The following is a 19,222-nucleotide window of genomic DNA, read 5'->3' as shown; positions in this document are numbered from 1 at the left end:
GCTCAGCCCTGGGCCCCGTCCACACATCCGCAGGTGAATTCATCATCTTCCCCTGCAAACCGTGCCGCCTCTGTGTTTACTTCCAGGACCAAGGGCCCCTCTGTCCATCTAACTCCTCCAGCCAGAGGCCTGGGAGTCCCCTTTCTAAAGTGGCCACCCCCCTCCTTCTCCCCCTCCTACCCATCTGAGTTCAGACCTTAAACCTGCATGAGGATTCAACAGCTTCCTCACAGGCTTCTTTCTCTCTTCTGCATGTGCCCGCCCCCCCCACCTTCTCTACAAAACACCCAGAGTGATCGTTCTGAAAGGACAGCCTAAAGTGCTCAAATCCAGCGGACGCCCCTTCCTGAAGTGGCTGCAGCCTCGCTCTGCACCTCCAGCCTCGCCCACCACGCCATGCGCATCAGCCACATGGACCAGCTGTCCCGCCCGGTCAGCCGCCCTCTCTGGCACCTTCAGCCACTGTACTCTCGGTAAGAACACTCGCTGTGCTGTCCGCCAGCCGCTCCCATCCTGCTCCCCTCTGACCTGCCTTCCACCCTCAGCCGGCCCACGGCCTCAGGGAGAGCCCCTTGGAGCCAGGGACCCTGCGGAGCCAGCACTTGCTGCCCTGGTGCCCACCCAGCTCCCGTCTCTTCCCCTCCAGAGACCCAGGTTCTCCAGGGCAGGGGGGACCTTCTTGTCTGAGGCTGCCTCGCCCGGCAGCACGCCTGGTGGCAGATCTGCCAGATGGGTAGGGACTGGTGCGGGCAGACATGGCACTGCACTCCCCTGAGTTTGCCCAGCACTGCGGGCGGGTGGCTGAGGACTGAGCAAGGCCCGGCCCTCCTGGGCAGGTGGCAGGTGTGGGGAGAACAGTGAGGCCCTTGGCTTGCAGCTCCCACGGGGGAGGCAGAGGAGGTGGCACCCTGTGGGCAGCCACGTTACAGACTGGATTTTGTGTTAATTAAATAGTTCATTGTCCTGTGTGGCTTTATTGACTCTGACTGATAATGTGAGCTGCCCCGTCCATGTTCCCAGCAGTGTCGGCAGCGGGTGACGCTGCGGGCCACGCAGGGTGGCACAGTGGGGAGAAGGGCTGGAGCGAGCCGAGGGCGTGAACGCGGTGATCCTGTCAGAACATAGCGGGACCAGACGCCCGAGGACGCGGCTGATCAGAGAGGAAGGTGCAAAGCGGCTGCTGATCAAATAAAACATTTTTTTTTTTTAACTCGGCTACTCCGTAAGGTTCCCAGGGCTCTGCATTTTATGGAAAAGCTCCCAGTCAGGCCAACCTCCCTGTCCTCTGAAGACAGCCTACATGTAGAATACGGAATTTTTCGTAAGTAGTCGCTCTACAGCCCCAAAAGAATCAAGGAGGGAGAGTACATGAGACAGCCACAAGATACGCTAACATATTATAACCATCAAACAACAGTAACTCAAGCCCTGGGATATGAATAACTTACTGAATGAATATTGGCTCCTGAGCAACAACAAAAAAAAGTTGGGGGGTGGAGCTCAGGACCAGGGTTTTGAGAACATTTCCAGGGGGGTTTAGACTCCGTGTTTGGCCTGTAGTCAGAGAGGGCATCGCTGCACAGGTCTGAGGCTCCCCCTCCAGGTAACACCCTGCAGCCTTACCTGCCAGACACCCACGTTCATTTACTGTAAAGGCCTCAGTCGCCCTGTGAATGGCTCATGACACTGTTGGTCATGTGCTCACTACTGACCCTTTTTTCACTTACATAACACCCCCCCCACCCCCCGCTTTTTCTTTTAGTCACTTGAGAAAATCCCGGGCCTCTACACTTCTCCTTTCTTTAAGGAGGATGACACAAGTGACCCCAAACCCAGAGAAACAGCCACATTAACACGGCCCCCCGGGGTGTCCCGGTACCAGCCACAGGCTCTCTGCTTCCTATTTCACAGCGCGAACCTCTGGGTCTCTTCTCGGAGCTCATGGCATGGACTAAGCTTAAACTCTTCCTCCACGGAGACAGACGATGGCAGTCGATGCCAGCTGCTGGCCGTGGGTAGGCCAGCGGGCACAGCCCTGCCCCAGGGAATGCAGGGAGTAAGACAGTGTAGGACCGCTTTTATTTTTTTAAATATATTTTATTGATTTTTTACAGAGAGGAAGGGAGAGGGATAGAGAGCTAGATACATCTATGGGAGAGAAACATCAATCAGCTGCTTCCTGCACACCTCCTACTGGGGATGTGCCCGCAACCAAGGTACATGCCCTTGACCGGAATCGAACCTGAGACCCTTCAGTCCACAGGCCGACGCTCTATCCACTGAGCCAAACCGGTCAGGGCTAGGATCACTTTTAGAAGCACAACTTAGGACACCTGTGAACAGTGTAACGGCCACGGGGGCTGCACAACCAGAGGCAGTAGATGCCGTGTAGGGAGCCCAGGGCTCCCAGGCAGCCCTGACTCTACCCTCGGCTCCAAAACTCACTAGTGTGGCCTTGGACAAGCGCACTGACCTTTCTGAGCCTCCGTTTCCACTTTCGCAAAAGAGAATAAAGTAGCTACCAGATAAGGCTCACCCTGAGGACTACAGTAAATGCTGAGGTAGAGCTCTCAGCCCGGCAGCTGGCGCGAGGGAGTCCCCTGTTAGTGACCACTCCCGTCTCCTCCAGGGCACAGCCAGTGAGCGCTGGACACGCGGCCGGTAAATCCCACTCGGAGCTGCCTGCCGCCCACACCGGCCCTGTGCTCTCAAGCTCGCAGTGCCCCAGCCTGAGGGGCTCGCAGCCATGTGCGCAGAACTGCTTGCCTGTGTAATCAGAACCCTGTATAAACCACCCCCCCACCACACACACCCCAGCAGAGCTCAGGGATGTCTGCGGCAAGAGCTCCAGAATGTAATCAGCTCCCCACTCCCTGAGCCCGAAGTGCAGACAATTCAAAGTGGAGGTGACCGGGAGAGTGAGCGACCGTGCACGTATGTCCACGTGAAGAGCAGCGGCGCTTCCCGTGCATGCTGACGCGGGAGGAAGCGGCGCCGGGGAGAGGGAGTGGGAAGTCTGCAAGTGGCCACGGAGGAGCCAACAAGGAGACGGCCAGACAAGAAAGAACACAGAACCACATGCAAATTCTGAGGCGCTGGTTAAAAAGTCAGTGTGGGCCCGGCTGAAGTGACGAGGGGGTCGGAGGAGATTTCACTGCAGAACCACCCAGAACAGAGGAGCATCTGAACCCGAGGTGAGGGCTGAGGAAAAGGGGTCTGCGAACTCTGAAGAGCAGGGGCAAGCAGAGAGCTGTGGCGGGCCTCAGCGGCTTCACCCAGGGCTCTGTGCACCCCTGCGGCCGTGCGCCCCCAGCTCACGGAGGCCTCCCCCGAGCTCCCTCCCAGAGAGTGTGTCTTTTATTTTATTTTACTTTATTTTGAGATATAATTGGTACTTAACATATATTGATTTCAGGTGTGCAACCTAATGCATCGATCTTGTACCTGCTGAGAAGTAACCACCACCACAAGACCAGTTAACATCCACGCAGCCACAGACCTCTTTTCTTGTGATGAGAACTGGCGAGGGCTACTCCCTTAGCCACTCTCAGACATGCAACACAGCGTCGTTAGCTGCATCACCGCACGGAGAGTTCTGATTTTTGACCGAGAAAGCCGGCGTGGAACATCTGTCTGGAAGTGCCCCCCGGGGTAGGACACATCAGCTCAAAGGGGTAATTAATATTAAATCAGTCTGTGAGTGGCCTGCTGCCATGTGCCTCGTACAGTGATCCAATTTTAATGCCTAGGAAAGAGGCAGTGTTTACTAAGAACATGATGGAGGACCGGGATGGTGATGGGAGAAAGCCACGAAGCCCGGGCCTGCCCATCAGGCCCATCCGCCGGCGGTCAGGCGGGACGGCCAGCGGGCTGTGACCAGTTTCGGCACAGCACTGCTCCCTCGGGCCCCGTGGCTGCTCCCAGAGCAGGTGCAAAGGCCGAGAGGAAGCTTGCTTATTTAAGGTGAGGCACAGCCACTTCAGTTCTGAGCAAACAGGACGGTGTGTGGCACCGTGCCAGGGCTCTCGGCCTGCCCCTGGGAGCTCTCCGCTGGGACTAGTCTCGCCGGGAGATGGCATGACTGTTGGTGCATCGCTGCTTCCATTGCGGTTTAGTCCGCCTGGACCAGCGCAGCCCCATCTGCAGGCAGGAAACCAACCGGGGGCCCCATCCTCCACCGTGAGTTGCAACCTCATACCCATTTTCTCTTCTTGACTTGCCCAACAGACCAAAAGGAAGTAACAAGCCACAGTCACTTCACACTGCAGGGAGCACCCCGCACCTGCTGGCACCTCGCTCACCTGCGAGGGGCCAGCTACTAAACACTAATTATGATAATAGCAAAGCTCCCCGTCACGGAGAACGAGGTGTGATGGCTGCCTAGCACCCTGCATACTTTAATGTGCAACCTCAATGTCCTCATCTGTAAACTGAAGACAATACTGCACTTATTTCATATGTTCTCGTGGGGAGGACAGGAGGGGCGACGGAGGCAGCAGTGGGCAAGTTGAGGCAGCCGGCTTTAAAACAACAGGGTCTGAAACGACAGGCGCGGGCGAAGATCCCCACGCTGAGTTCTACTACTTGATCGCCTGGGCTTCAGTTTCCCCATCTCTAACGCGGACACGGAGTCACGTACCTTGGAGAGGAATTGTGGGAGACGGTGAATCAGGCCCCAGCCAGTCTGCATCCCTAGGAGGTGTCTAGTAAATGCTGATACCTTCCCCTTGTCACACACGTGAACTGACTCTGTTCACCTGCGTCAGCAGTCATTCAATGTCGTCCAATCTGCCCATTTCCTCTCCTAACCATGATCGCTTTACCCAGTTTCATGGGCCAGACACTGGGCAACAGCTTCACGTCTATAGCTCATCTAATCCTCACCCAAGTCAATGAAGGAGGAGCTGCTGTCACCCCATTTCACAGACAATGACACTGAGGCCCAGAGTTTAGGTACCTGCCCTGCTCTGTCCTCTCTATAACAATGCAAGTGCTTTGGGGAGTCGACCTGCTTGAGACCCCAATCCTGGGTGTCTCTCTTTCAGATATAAGCCATGGATAGTCTCACAAACCACAGTGTGTTGACCTGACCAACTTTCCAACCTTTGAAATAATATTTTGTATATTTTCTTAGAACTCTTCAAAGAAACTGTATGTTTTTAAGTGAGGTACCTATAAGTAGTTCATCTTGTTCTATGCTGGAATATCATAAATAAATGTGCTTCTTTTTCTAAAGATTACCCAAAGGAAGTCTTACATTAAAATGTACCCATGAGTTTTGATTTTAACAATTATTATAAGTCCAAATTAAAAAATATAGATAGGTAGATAAATAGGTAGGTAGACAGATAGATAGGTAGGTAGATAGATAGATATTAGGGCAGTATTAATGTTATCAGTTTGGATACACTAATGACTACTACATTAAATAATCTGAATAGTCTCCTTATTTCTAATCCTCACTGTCTTAGTCACCACAGTACTATTTGGTACTTCAAAGTATCCTTTTACAAATTTGATCAACTCAAATATTAAACATCAATGATGAGGATCTACCAATCTGCTTAGAAGGAATCTCTGGGGGAGAGATGAGAAAGAAAGGTTAAAAAGTCTATCCGTCAAAGTCCACCAGGCGGCTACCTATAAACCATGCTCTTCGTTTACTAGGATAATTAAGCCCTTCAGTGCTCTTAACTTTCAGACTCCATCCACACTTGCCTGGCAGGACCAAGTTCCACTTTCTCCAAAACAAAGGGGACATGTCACAGGTCCTCTGACAGTGCATGTATTTTAAAACACGACTCAGTGTCTAATTCCTGGAGCTGCCTTGAAAATATGCTGGGTTTCTGCTCGCTTGCTTCCTGTCAGGGGAAGGCACTCCAACCTGAAGAGCACACGAGTGTCAGGCCTCCTGGATCATGTCAGCGTTTTCATTAAAGGCCGCTCAAGCCGGACCGTGGACAAATGCAGCGGGAGCCACAGCTGCTGCCCTGGGAGCCAGGGCTGCCCCGCGAGGCTTACATAAGAAGCGCAGGGCGGCAGGGTGAAACCCAAGTGCCATCCATATCCTGCTCCTCCGAGACTTGCTCACATTCTTAAAGTGCATGAAATCACATAACAGAGCACATTTCCCATGTCATTCGCCTTATAGCACAGAACGCTGGGCTGACATACAAGTTGTTTTCCCCATAAAACCCTGGGCTGTTATGGAGACGGTGGCAACTTTCGTCGAGGGGAAGACAGAAGTGGGGTGCGCGGGAAGCCTGGGGCTTAGCTCCCATCCCCAAAGACCCAGGGCACCCAGGGATATTACAGGAGGCTCCCCAGGACTTAGGACGAGGTGACCGGCCCCTGCGCCCCTCCTTCCCCTCCTCTCCCCCCCTCCATCCCCCCCCAACACACACACACCGCGGCGAAGCTGGGAATGTGCCCTGGGCAGCGGGCGCGGTGCCCGCGAGCACCTGTCCTCGCGCTGCACGTGTCCAGCTGGCACGGCCGCTGCGCCGCGGCCTCTCCCGCGTGTGTGTGTCCGCGTCTGGCACCCTGACCTCCCCAAGCTGGCGCCCGGCTAACAAGAGATGCCACCCCAGCTTCCCACACCGCGAAGATGATAACAACCAACCTCGCCTCCGCACGGCTCCCTCCAACTTCGGAAACTGCAGTCAACTCGCGGGGACGCAGCGAACTGGGCGCCTTCTTGGGGACCGCGCTCGGCTGCGCGCGGCCGGTGGCCCCGCGCTGCACCCGCCGCCTCGGCTCCGCGGTGCCCGGCGGAGGCGGCGGCTGCACCGGGCCCGGGGGGCGCGCTCCGAGCCCCTGGTGTGCGTCTCCCGCTCCGAGGGAATCGCGGCTCCGCAGGGAACGCGCGGCCAGACAGAAGCCGAGGCGCTGCTGCTCGCAGAGCCGCCCGCCCGCTCCCAGGCTCGGTCACATCGCGAGCTCGCCAGCCGGCCTGGGCGGGCGAGGGGCGGGCGAGGGCGGGCGAGGGGCTGCGGGCACCGCAGTCCGCACTGGGCGCCGCGCCGCGGAGAATGACAGCGCCGGGGAGGAGCGGCCGGGAGGCGCGGGCGCCAATGCGCATGACCCGGGCCCAGGCGGCACGTCACAGGGGGGCGGGGCTACCCAGAAGGGGTGGGGATACCGGGGCGGGGCTACCAGGCAGGGGAGGGGCTACCAGGGAGGGGCGGAGCTACCCGGGAGGGAGGGGCGATCCGAGGATGGGAAGGGCAGGGGCGCAGGGCGCACCATGGGTGTGTCCTGCCTGCTTGCCTGGGTTTTGGTGACCTTAACACTGTGTGGTGGAACTTGTTTGTCTCCAGAGTCTGTTGTCCCTTAAAAAGCACTTTAAGTGGTCCTTAGGCCTGGGCAAGACCACAGAGGCCAATTTAACTCAGGCTATAGCTTAACCTTAAGAAGCTGGAATTTAGGGATGGGTGAAAAGGTGAGGGGATTAAGAAGTGTAAATTGGTAGCTACAAGATAATCACAGGGATGTAAAATACAGCATAGGGAATAGAGTCAATAATATTGTAATAACGATGTGTGGTGCCAGGTGGGTACTTGACTTATTGGGGTGATCACTAGTACATTATATAATATCTGATCACTGGGTTGCACACCTGAATCTAATATAATGTATGCCACCTCTAATTGAAAAATAAAAATCAGCCGAAACCGGTTTGGCTCAGTGGATAGAGCGTCGGCCTGCGGACTGAAAGGTCCCAGGTTCGATTCCGGTCAAGGGCATGTACCTGGGTTGCGGGCACATCCCCAGTAGGGGGTGTGCAGGAGGCAGCTGATCGATGTTTCTCTCTCATCGATGTTTCTAACTCTCTATCTCTCTCCCTTCCTCTCTGTAAAAAGTCAATAAAATATATTTTAAAAAAATTTCTTTAAAAAAAAATAAAATAAAATAAAAAAAGAAAAATAAAAATCATTTAAAGTAGAAAAAGAGCTGGAATTTAGAAGTCAATGGCCCTCTATTCTGGCTGAACACAATACTAGCTTGGGAAGCTTGTAAGAGCCCACTGCCTTGGCCGACCCCTGCACCTTTGGGTGGGGCCCAGGTGCCGCTAGGTTGTAAAGCTTCCCCGGGGATACAGCAGAACCTCCTGGGGATTCGCTTGAACTGCAGGTTCCGGTCGGTAGGTCGGGGTGTAAGGGGCGAGTCTTCATCTCACACAGGCTCTCAGCCTATATCAGCACTGAGGGTCGGGACCGCCCCATCCTTGCTTCCGAAGTGAGCTCTGGAGTCAGAGCAGAGCCTCTGAAACCTTGGTCTGTGGAAAATCACCTGAGTAGTTTTTCAAAAATGCAGCGCACATGACCAGGCCCTACCCACAGTGGTTGTGGTTCAGGCTCGGGGCAGAGGTGGGGCTCTGGAATTCCATTGCAGTTGCGTCTGATGTAGGTGTTGTTTGCACCAAACTTCAGGATAGGAGACCAGCCACCTGGACCGGAATAGACTTTTGCAGTGAGGAGAGCCAAGCCAGGTGTGGAACTTAGGCCAGGTCCACATCCAGCAGGTGCTTTACCTGGCCAGCCAGAACTTTCTACAGCTACTATGCATGACTTAGGAAAGCACATGTTATATTAAACACATCCATTCATTACACATATCATTAAAGGGAGCTGAAAGCTGGTTGGAGAAGAAGGCTGGTTAGGAGGGGAGGGGTGGAGTAGGGCTGTCGGATATCCTGTCAGACAGTGTGCATCGCAGGGGGTGGGGGATGGAGGGGGAAACAAAGCTGGACTCAATCTGGAGCCTAGAAAGACGCCTGGAGAAGAAGGGAGCAGGCTGGGCCTTCTCCTCATGGCACAGGCTGAAACGCAATGTCCGAGAGTTCACGATGCAAGGCCCGTCACATGATCACCTCACTGAAATCTCACAGGCGTCTTGTAACTTAGCTACAAAGATGTCATGCCCATTTTACAGATTTAAAAAAGATCGCTCTGCACATTAGTTGGCTTGCACAGACAGTGGTATTGAACAAGAGTACACATCTGGATGTTGGGTGCGGCTTCTATAACTAAGGAGAACAGTGACTCAGATCTTACAAAGAAGATGGTTTCTGCATTTACTGTTCACATCCTTCAAAGCCGTGCCTGTATTTTTTTATATATACATTTTATTGATTTTTCACAGAGAGGAAGGGAGAGAGATAGAGAGCCAGAAACATCGATGAGAGAGAAACATCGATCAGCTGCCTCCTGCACATCTCCTACTGGGGATATGCCCACAACCCAGGTACATGCCCTTGACCGGAATCGAACCTGGGACCCCTCAGTCCGCAGGCCGACGCTCCATCCACTGAGCCAAACCGGCCCCGGCGCCGTGCCTGTATTTTGAGTGAGAAAGGCTTTCATTCTTGTACAGGGGGAGAGCATTTTGTGTCTTCACCTCGTTGTGCAGCTCCACGGATTGGGAGGCACAGTGTCATTCTAAGAGCATCCTGGTCCTGCAGCCACGGCTTCCTCACGCAGGCTTCTCCGAGAGGCTCTGAGAGTGGCACTCACGTTTTCTGGTGTCAGGTGACACCATCCTCATTTGATCCTGGCCCAGAGAAGCCAAGTGATGTAGACAAAAATCTGGGCCAAAAGCCCAGACAGAAACCTCAGGCCTCCATCCTTTTCCTCTGCTCTCCCCCGCCACCCCACCCCCACCCCCCGCCCCAACCCCAATGACCGACTGGAGATTCACATTGCCGACTTCATACCAACTGTTGCTGTTGTAAATGAGAACCACATGTGCTTCCCCCTCACCCCCGCCCCCCTCCCCCCTGCCTTGGTGCAGAAGCAGAGGGCCAGGGGTGAGTCTCCTGCTTGTGGTAAATGCTGTGGACTCTACCCCCAGCCCGAGTGAAGGCTCAGAAGAAAGCGGGCGTTGTTTCTGTGCCATCTCCACATCAGGAGACTGGCTGGGGATGCTGTACTGTGAGCTATGCCCTCCTCACCTTTATCTCTACACCCACTGCAAACTGTCCCGTTAGAGCTGCTCTTCTGTGTGATTATGAAATAAAAAACGAATGAAAGAATGCCTAATTTAAAGAATCTCTGTAGACAAGGGAGCTAGTTCTGGAATTATATTAGTTTTTTAATAAGAAAAAAATTTTTAGAGACAAAGATAGTGTAATAGACCTGCTGCAACTTTTGGGAGAAGCATAGAGCCTATTTGCTTAGGTGTTAGACACTCCAATGAGAATATTTACCTGTCCAGTATATGAATTCATTTGCATGTTGACTTTTAGAGATCCATGACTGAGTTATATAAACAGTGAATTAGTATGTCCCACTGCCGTTGTATTTTGAGCCACTATTATTTGCATTAAACACATGAAAGGTGTTCTATTGGATTCATATTGACTGCATCAATATTGACTGTGTCTGATTTTGAATTTGTTTCTCATTAGCTACTATATTGTCTGGAAGAATGGCAGCTACATTTTTTCCCCTCTGAGGTCTGTATTGCTTATGGGTCAGCAAAGCCTGCTCTTTGGTTGAGAATCTATAATAATAAAAACATACTATACTAATTAGACCAGACAGCCTAACGACCTTCCGGATGAAGCTGGGGCTGCGAAGGCTGAGCCCCTTGCATGAATTTTGTGCACCGGGCCTCTAGTTTCTTTATAAAATTTCAATTGTACAGAGGCTAGTAACTCAATGAACCCATTTTCTGCTCATTCAGGAAGCTGTGACCAGCAGAGATTTTTATTAAACTCTTTCTGCTAAAAGTCACTGGCTTAACACTGAGTGGAGACGTTTGGCCCCTAACTTCTCCCTATTTGTTAATTACATTTCTTCATCCATTTCACTCAAAGTGATTCTTTGACCTGAAATCTTCCAACCGCTGCCTATTTGATAGTTATAACCCAGACAGGAGAACTGTGGGGAGGCCGAGGTGGCTGGCAAGGCTGAGACAAAAGTGGAGACGTGGAGTTTGATTTCACTAGGGGAAAAAACACGGTTGCCATAAGTGTTCATACAGTTGTGCTTGGTTTTGGACATGGCTCACTACAACGTTTGCCTTGTTGGAACACTTGCTGCTGCCAGTAACTTCCCTGAACCCCATAACCAAACCCGTGGTGGATATGGGTGGGCTTGGGAGGCTAGGGAGATCGGCATTGTCTTTTTCCCCTGGGAGACTTTTGAGCACTATTGGAAAGCCCAACCTCTCTTGCCTTAGCACAGGACACTTACAAAGTGCCCGAATGTCAAATCTTCACTTCTACTAAATACTTCTCTTAGAACTTAGAGCAGTCAGTATCATACATGACCTGCTCCAAAAGAGAGAAACATCAATGATGAGAGAGAATCATTGACCAGCTGCCTTCTGCATGCCTCCAACTGGGGATCGAGCCTGCAACCCGGGCATGTGCCCTTGACTGGAATTGAACCAAGGGCTCTTCATTCTGCAGGCTGCTGCTCTATCCACTGAGCCAAACCAGCTAGGGCCTAAGTATGTTTAAAATCCCACAAATAAGTTATTCTAGTGATCTTTGTAACTCCAAACCCGAAAGCCGGTGGGTGGTGAGGCAAGGGCAGGCTGGGGGTGGGAAAGGCGGGATTGGGGGCCCGAAGAGGGAGATGTGGCCTTGCTGGCTGAGGAGCAGAGCCGCTGAGGGCTGGGCTCGGCCGCTGAGATGGGTGCGAGAAGTAGGGGCTGTGGCCAAGATGAGAAACAGCAGCTGAAACAGTACCTGTGGCTGAGCACTTTCTAGACTTCAAGTGTTAAGGCTCCTCCCATGTCTGATTTAATAATTGGAAAGAATGATCAGGGATTAATACATAGATTGTAAATCCCTTGTAAATAGATAAATGCTTTAAAAACTACTACATAAATGTACATTCAATACTAACCTATATGTATTACCTGCCCCTTCCTCCCAACCGAGGTGCCCACTAGCAGAAGGCGGTGGCTGGGGGAGGCCAGGGGCAAAGTGGGAACCACACAGAATTGTCTGGCTTGGCTCCCAGCATCTCCATCTGTCGCTGGAGTCACATGGCTGCTGTTCCGATTACCTAATACAGAGTGACCGTAGCCTCAGCACACAGTAGGTCCCTAACAAATGTTGCTTGTCAGGGTAGCTTTTTTCTCCTCTCCTGGACGTCTGCTGGTGCTCACTCGTCGCTGTCACGTGGGCATGTTCACTGTGGTGTTTAACAGAGCGCTTTGCTTCCCGGCAGGTGGCTTAAGGGTGATCTTAGGGCTCCTCTGGGGCCGGAGGCCGAATAGCAAAGGCTTTCAGGGGAGATCAAGACAAAGCTTGCTAATGTGACTCCCTGGCCTCACACTTCTGCGGAGGAAAAGGCAGGCTTGGACGTGACCCTTCCAGATCGTTCTCCTGGAGGCAGAGATTGTGCTGGGAAGAGAGGAGTGCTGTGCTCACAGAAGCGAAGGCAGAGAGCGCTTAAGGAAGTGTCTCCACATCGCAGACGGAGGAATGGATGCGCCCGCTCTCCTTTGTCACCCTGACCTCTGCACTCTGTACACTTGTACCCGAGTCATTGCCATGGTCTGTGGCTGCCCAGCTGCCGTGGAGCTCACGTGAGGGCCGAGAGTCCGCAGGCCCGCTTTTCATTCCGCCTTCATCGTTTCCACGTGCTACGATCCTTACAAACCTGAATTGTAAGTAAGCATGTGAGAAAACGGTTTCATTAATCATAACTCATTTACCAGCTAACAAGCCAGCATTCAGGCTGGAGGAAGGAAGATGTGCGACACAACGAGCGTCTCCTTCTAAGAGAAGCTGATGGTGTGGCCGCTGGAGCTGGAGATGTGGAAGGGTGCGGGGCCAGAGCGTTTCGGCCATTTCCCGCCCGTGGTCTGTCCACCTCCTTCCTCCATTCCCACCCTCTCAGCGCTTTTCCGGCAAATGGGCTTTTCTGCTCTCAGTCCCATCCCTCCTGCAGGGACAGCGCGGACAGGCTTGCTCTCTGGCTTTGCCCGCGGTCCAGTCCGCAGAAGGTCCGCCCTGCGGTGCGGGCATCACAGTAGCAGCGATTCTATTCTCTGAGAATCGCCAGCAAACCGTTTCCGTCCCCACGAAGAAAAGCATTCCGTTTCGGCTGCACCCTCTTCCCTTCCCACTCCCCCAGAGCAAACCCTTTCTGGACAGGGCGGATGGCCGAGCCAGCGAAGCGCTGGTTGGTGAAGTTTCCACACACTTGGCCGGGGGCCAAACCCCTGTTCTGAGCAGGCAACACAAAGTCCTGGCATTTGAGATGTGACTGGTGCGGTGGGCGGTCAGACCCTCCGGGGCCTCACACACAGCCTTCGGGGGAGGGAAAAAGCACCATCCTAGGAAAGCAGGGGGCCTTGGCGATTTCACAGCAACTCCTCAAAGAGAAGAATTCCCAGAGGCAAAAGCCATAACGGAAACCATCGCGCCAAGATGTCTTGTAAAAGCAGCAGTTGGTTTTAGAAATACCGAATCCTGAATTCCACCGAAGTGCGCGTGGTATTTCCTGTTTCTGGAAAGTCCGAGGAAAATGAAGCTCTGTTTGAAAGAAAGCGAGCAGAGCCAGATGTCGGTGCTGGTGGTGATCTGCGGCCCAGCGCTCCCGGGGGCCGTCGCACACGGGGGCAGCTGTCTGAGGCCGTGGGAGCTGCTTTCTCTTGGCGGGAAAAGAAAGGCGAGTAGAGGCGTGTTGTTTATATATGCGAGGGGACTGCTGAGCCCGGGGACATTATTTTGGTTTGTAGAGCTGGTAACAGCCATTTAAAACACTATTTATATTCCGTTGACATACTTTGTCCAAATCACATATTCAAGGAATGTTCAGTATTCAACCAACGACAGTCCCATTCCAAAGGGTTGTTTTTAAGAGCAGTGTGAGCCCAGTTACAGGCAATCTGCGAGTAGTTTTCTTTGTCCATATTAATTGGAATTTTTCTGAAAATCCACGACTGGACTTTTTGATGAAAGGAGCTGGTTAATCGGGAGCGATGATTACTTGCTTTATCTTTCACTACACCCACCTTGAATCTCCTGCTTTGATCACAGTGGTTTGCTCTTCATTGCTTCATTTCCTTTGGTACTTTCTTAATTTTGCATTTCACTGTTGTTTTTTTAACTCAAGCTCTCCTCTCTCAGCTCTGTCCTGGAAATACCAGCCATACGCTAATGCCTGCTTCATACCTCACCCCGTTCATGAAGTTGACCTTGATGGTCCCAGCCCCCCTGCTGGAGGTTCTCCTCCTGTGAGCCTCTGGGATGCCGGCTCTATCGTCCACGTGGCACTGATCCTCAACTGCCCCTGGTTCCTGGCACAGCTTCCCAACACCCTGGAGATTTCTTGAGTGATAGCAGTGTCTTATGATACTCATCACAAATGAATCTGGACCACACCGGAGTTCATGCTGCTGAGATGTGGAGGGGAACCAACCTTGTGAGGAGGAGGTTGGAGCCTTCAGCCCCACCCCTGACCTCTGGGCTGGGAAGGAGGGCTGAGGTTGATTGAGTCAGTCATGGGGCCAATGATGTAATCAATCATGCCTTCACAATGAAACCCCCATAGCCCAGGACACCAAGGCGTGGGGGCTGCCTGGTTGGTGGACATGTCCGTGTACCGAGCGGGTGTGTGCCTGACCCACAGGGACAGAAGCTCCGCACTCAGCTGTCTTCCAGACTCACCCTGCAGACATCCACATGTGCCTCATTTGTATTCTTTACAACAAAACAGTAACTGTAAGTACAGCGCTTCCTGAGTTCTGGGAGCCATTCCAGGGAATTACTGAATCTGAAGGATGGCCCTGGGAATCTCTGAATGTGTAGCCAAGTCAGAAGCAGAGCGGGAAGCCCGAGGCCCTGCTGTACCTGGCATCTGATGTCAGCGTCTTTGGGGGCCTTGCCCTTTAACTTGTGGGATCTGACCCAAACTCCAGTTAGTTGGTATCAGAATTGAATTGAGTTTTAGGACACCGAGTTGGTGTCAGCAAATTGGTTTCAGAACACAGTACTGGGTGAATTTAAGAACACACACACACGTGGTTTTGTCTTACTTATAGTGCTGTTAGCATAGAGCAGAAGTGACATCACCATCTCAAGATGAAGAGAGCAGTTATACTCGGTGATGGCGGACATATCAGTCCACCTGCAACATGGATTGATGGTCGCTGAAGGAATCCACAAGTGTTAGGATGTGCATCCATCGGCCAGGTGGACTGCAGGCTCCTGGGAGTCAAGTCCACATTTTCTAAGTCTTTGTATTGCAAACCATCCTATATAATAAAGAGGTAATATGCAAATTAACCCTCATGCCCTCACAAGATGGCTGCCTATGACCAGGCTGCAGAGGGGTTAGTGAGGGATGACCAAACGACTGAACAGCAGGCTGCGTGGGGTGACCAGGCCGGCAGGGGAGGCTGTGAGGGGAGACCAGGCTGGCAGGGGGGGAGTTAGGGGTGACCAGGCCAGCAGGGGGTGTGCAATTGGGGGCAACCAGGCTGTTGGGGGGCTGATGGGGGTGATTAGGCTGGGGGGGGGACAGTGAGAGGCAACTAGGCCAGTGGGGGGTGGGGGAGAGGGAGTTGGGGGTGACCAGGCTGGCAGGGAAGGCAGTTAAGGGTGACCAGGTCAGCAGGGGGGGAAGTTGGGGGTGACCAGGCTGGCAGGGGAGGGCAGTTAGGGGCAACCAGGCAGGTAGGCAGGTGAGCGATTAGGATCCAGTGGTCCAGATTGGAGAGGGTGCAGGCTGGGCTGAGGCCCTTATCACCCCCACCCCCCCACCGCATGCACAAATTTTGTGCACCAGGCCTCTAGTGCCTAGTGAATTGCCTTAAGAATCCTAAGTACTAATGACCTGTTTTATGGTTAATATAATAATGTACAAATAAATAACTACTTATTGATGATAATACTCACTTTGCATTTCATGCCGATTTAATAGCCTTATCTCCCTTTATCTCCTTATTTCACAAGTAGGCAAAGCGAAGCCAGGATAAGCATCTTCCCCAGGCCTCAGAGCAATGAGGGTCAGACCTGAATTAGAAGCCTGTCCCTTCACTCACCACAGCCTCCTCGGGCTTCAAGAGCCGCTGGTCATTTGCAGCTGCAGCCACTAAGTGGACGAGGCTGGACAGTGATGCTGTCATTGAAGCTCCGTCAGGTCCTGTTCTGCACGGCGTGCTTGTCGACATCTTAGAATTGCTCATTTAGCCTGTGCTCACACTAGCAATTAAACCCAGTGCTTCTCAACGAATTGAGTCAGTGAATTATTTAAACTGATAGGAAAGGTTAAGGATTTAACAACATAAGATATACACTCCTAAAAAGGATAAGAAATAGACCTGAAGTATTGGCTAAAATGGAAACAAGAAACATTAAAAAAAATAAATCTCGAGTATGAAAATAGCTGTATTGCTTAGCCAGCAGGTTAAGATGTAATTTTTCCCCTCGGGCTGTCGCTGGACTCACTCTTGGAGTCTACTTCATGCTATTAGTCAGAATCGCAACAGTAACTTCGCAGGTGGAGGACTTTCTAATGGCGACGGGGATACCAGCCAATGATTTATTTCAGATGGGAGAACAGAGAGGAAAATCTCGTTTCATTTGATCTGATTTAATGTTACTCTGCAGAAGCAATTACTCACCCTTCTAACCACCAAACTTTTACTTTATTACTGACAGGATATCTGGAAATGACACAAATGGAGTCAGGGAGCAGCCGTCACTGTAGCATCCTACTTGCCAGCGTGTGATCATGCCCTTTAAGAGCTTTAAACTCCCCTCAAACATGTGGAGGGAACGTCCAGGTTGGTTCAGCCCAGTGCTGAGGGCTTCACGGACCCAATAGTAAGCGTGGCCTGATAAGCTGGTTCTCCACACGTCTCCCGAGCATCTTGCGTATGCATGCTGCACATGCTGCAGGAATGGCTGTTTCCTGAGACTGACGTCGCCATTACCTGGGACCGTTTCTCCATGAGACACAGCAGGCGACTCGGTGGCCATTGTACAGCAAAGAGAGGGCCCTGGTCCTTCCCTCCCAGAGGTTCCCGGACGGACAGCGATGCGCTCGGGACCCTGGTCGCTGGCGCCATACAAGCCTCCGTGTGCCCTGTGCGTGCTCTTGGATGGGAGACACCTGCGCACTACGACTTTCCAGGAGAAGGCTGCAGACGTGGCCTGACGTTAGCTGTTGCAGCAATTAATCCCAGGCGAGGCCAGGGGTTCCCTTTTGAGAGCCACTCAGAGTAAGTGCAAGCTTTCAGAATGTCAGAGCAGTATCCGAGCTAATCCAGACTTCTCTGAAATAAGGCTGAGATGGCCGGATGGTCTACATACAGGACCTAAGGCAGCTTTTCTTTGCTGTAGGAGATGGAGCTGACAGTGGGATTAGCCCCCTGCATGGGGTCAGCAGGGTGTGCCCTGAAGGACGGTCACCAGATGTCCATTCCTCCACTGCCACGTGCCAGGCATTGGTCAAGCTGAGAATTTTCTCTGTCTTATTTGTAAAATGTAGCAACAGCTCATCTTCGTTAATATTTAAGAATCAGGTGAATAAAGCCCCTGTTTTCAGTATTGGCCACAGTCTCCGGAACCTGGAAAGTGGTCAAATAACAACCAGTATCAACAGCGCTTTCTCGGTGTGGCTCGTGCCGACAACTCTAATTTTCACAAGACACTGTGAGACCCTGCTTCTCACTTTACAGATGAAGACACCGAGGCACATGCAGCCAAGTAACTCGTCCGAGGCCACATGCGAGTAAGAAGCAGGTCACCTCCGCGCACTGCCGCCGGGCCCCGGGGCGCAGGTCCACGCGCACAGCCACCGTCTGCTGCTGCTCGCTCGCTCGCTCGTCCATCAGTGTGAGGTCTCACCATTGTTCTCTTTCCTGCAAGTCCTTCCGACTCTGGACTCCGTGACACAGACACGGCCTCCGTTCCCTCGGGGTGTGTCCCAGGACCAGCGCCGCTGCTGCTCCTGCTGAAGCGCATCGCCCGGGTCCTGCCAGGTGCCCAGGGTTCCCACTCCCCCTCCCACCCCCCACCCCCACCCCACAAGGAAATAGCAGCAGGGAGAGCAGCGGAAAGGCCGTCTCAGGGCTGTATTTCCGTTTGGATTCCGGACTCTCCTTGCTGTGCAACCTTGACGATCTCAGAGCCTTCGTTTCCTAAATTATAAAAGGACACATTCACACTGTACTGTGTGTGCTTTGCTGTGGGTATAAGAATTGACTGTACAGAAGCTAGGATTCCGGCCACAGGCAGCTTTGTCTAGTGAAGAGCCTGCGTAAGGAACCAGGATGCCGGGGGCGCCGGCGTGAGCCGCGGAGCCCCGGGTTCAAGTGCGCCTTTCCTTCCCTGTCTGTGTAGCACCTTCAACACAGGATCTGCTTGGACTTTAATTTCCTCGTCTGTGAAATGGCTGGACAATACTCTCCTTATAAGATTGGGATCATTGCCAAGATTCATAAATGTCATTGAAAGTCTTCAACAAATGCTGTGAATAAATACATTATTACAATGTATGCCAGCAGGAAAAAGATATCATGGGGTGAAAACTTAAAAAGTGTGTGTGGATTCATGGACTAATTCAATGTCCACGCTGTCTTCAAAATCAACGAAGAGGTTTTATTCCAAAATGCACTGTAAACCGGTTACGGATTTAACATCTAGACCCCAGGCCCAGTTTTACAGCGAGGGCCCCGAGCGCCTCCCTCTGGAAACGCCTCAGCTTGGCGGGTGTTCGCGCTCACAGGTGGAGGGAGGGTGGGGTGCATGTCTTTGTGGAGGTGGCTGCTGGATGCAGGGGTTGTCTGCTCTCTCAAAACCCATATCCCTGCGAAAGGCAGCAGTGTGTAGACAAGCAGAACAACAAAGAAAAGGTGTTTTCCAGGAGTGGGCAGGTTGGGGTGGGGGTGGGGGCTCATCTGTCCCATTCCTGGCAATTTTTTCCCTGGAGAGGGGCTCCACCAGCTTGGCCTGTCTGCTCTCCCTTCTCCCCGCACTGGTTCCCAGTGGGAGGGGCAGGGCCTTCCGGGGGGGGGGGGGGGTGAGGTCAGAAGCAGAGCCTGGTGGACAGCGGCCTGCTCCTCTCTTAGGTGTGTGCTGCCAGTAGGCAGTGAAGGCTCGGTCCCTGGGGTTTGGTTGCAGAGACTGGGAACCCCTCATTCGAGAGGGGGGGGGGACGGTTGTCTGCAATGCCTACTTGCCCATGGATGTGTCAAGTCAAATCCTCCAATGACATCCTTGTCGGTAAGGGACGTTCTGTTGTGGCCT

The 19,222-nt window shown here is 52.7% G+C and overlaps 1 protein-coding gene across 3 annotated transcripts in view; it reads right to left on the bottom strand.

Moving 5' to 3' along the window:
• Positions 1–7,052, bottom strand: part of PAG1 (phosphoprotein membrane anchor with glycosphingolipid microdomains 1) — a 107,301-nt gene extending 100,249 nt beyond the window's left edge. For 2 of the 3 annotated variants that reach the window (XM_059672663.1, XM_059672665.1), the window contains exon 1: positions 6,623–7,051. The gene's annotated coding sequence lies outside the window, so the exon portion shown is untranslated. Of the gene's footprint in view, positions 1–6,622 lie in introns of all 3 variants that reach the window. The other variant, XM_059672666.1, reaches the window with a different exon arrangement.
• Positions 7,053–19,222: the final 12,170 nt, after the last annotated feature.

Source organism: Myotis daubentonii, chromosome 17, assembly GCF_963259705.1.
Source record: "Myotis daubentonii chromosome 17, mMyoDau2.1, whole genome shotgun sequence".
NCBI classification, from domain to species: domain Eukaryota; kingdom Metazoa; phylum Chordata; class Mammalia; order Chiroptera; family Vespertilionidae; genus Myotis; species Myotis daubentonii.
This window is presented reverse-complemented; position numbering and strand designations above follow the sequence as displayed.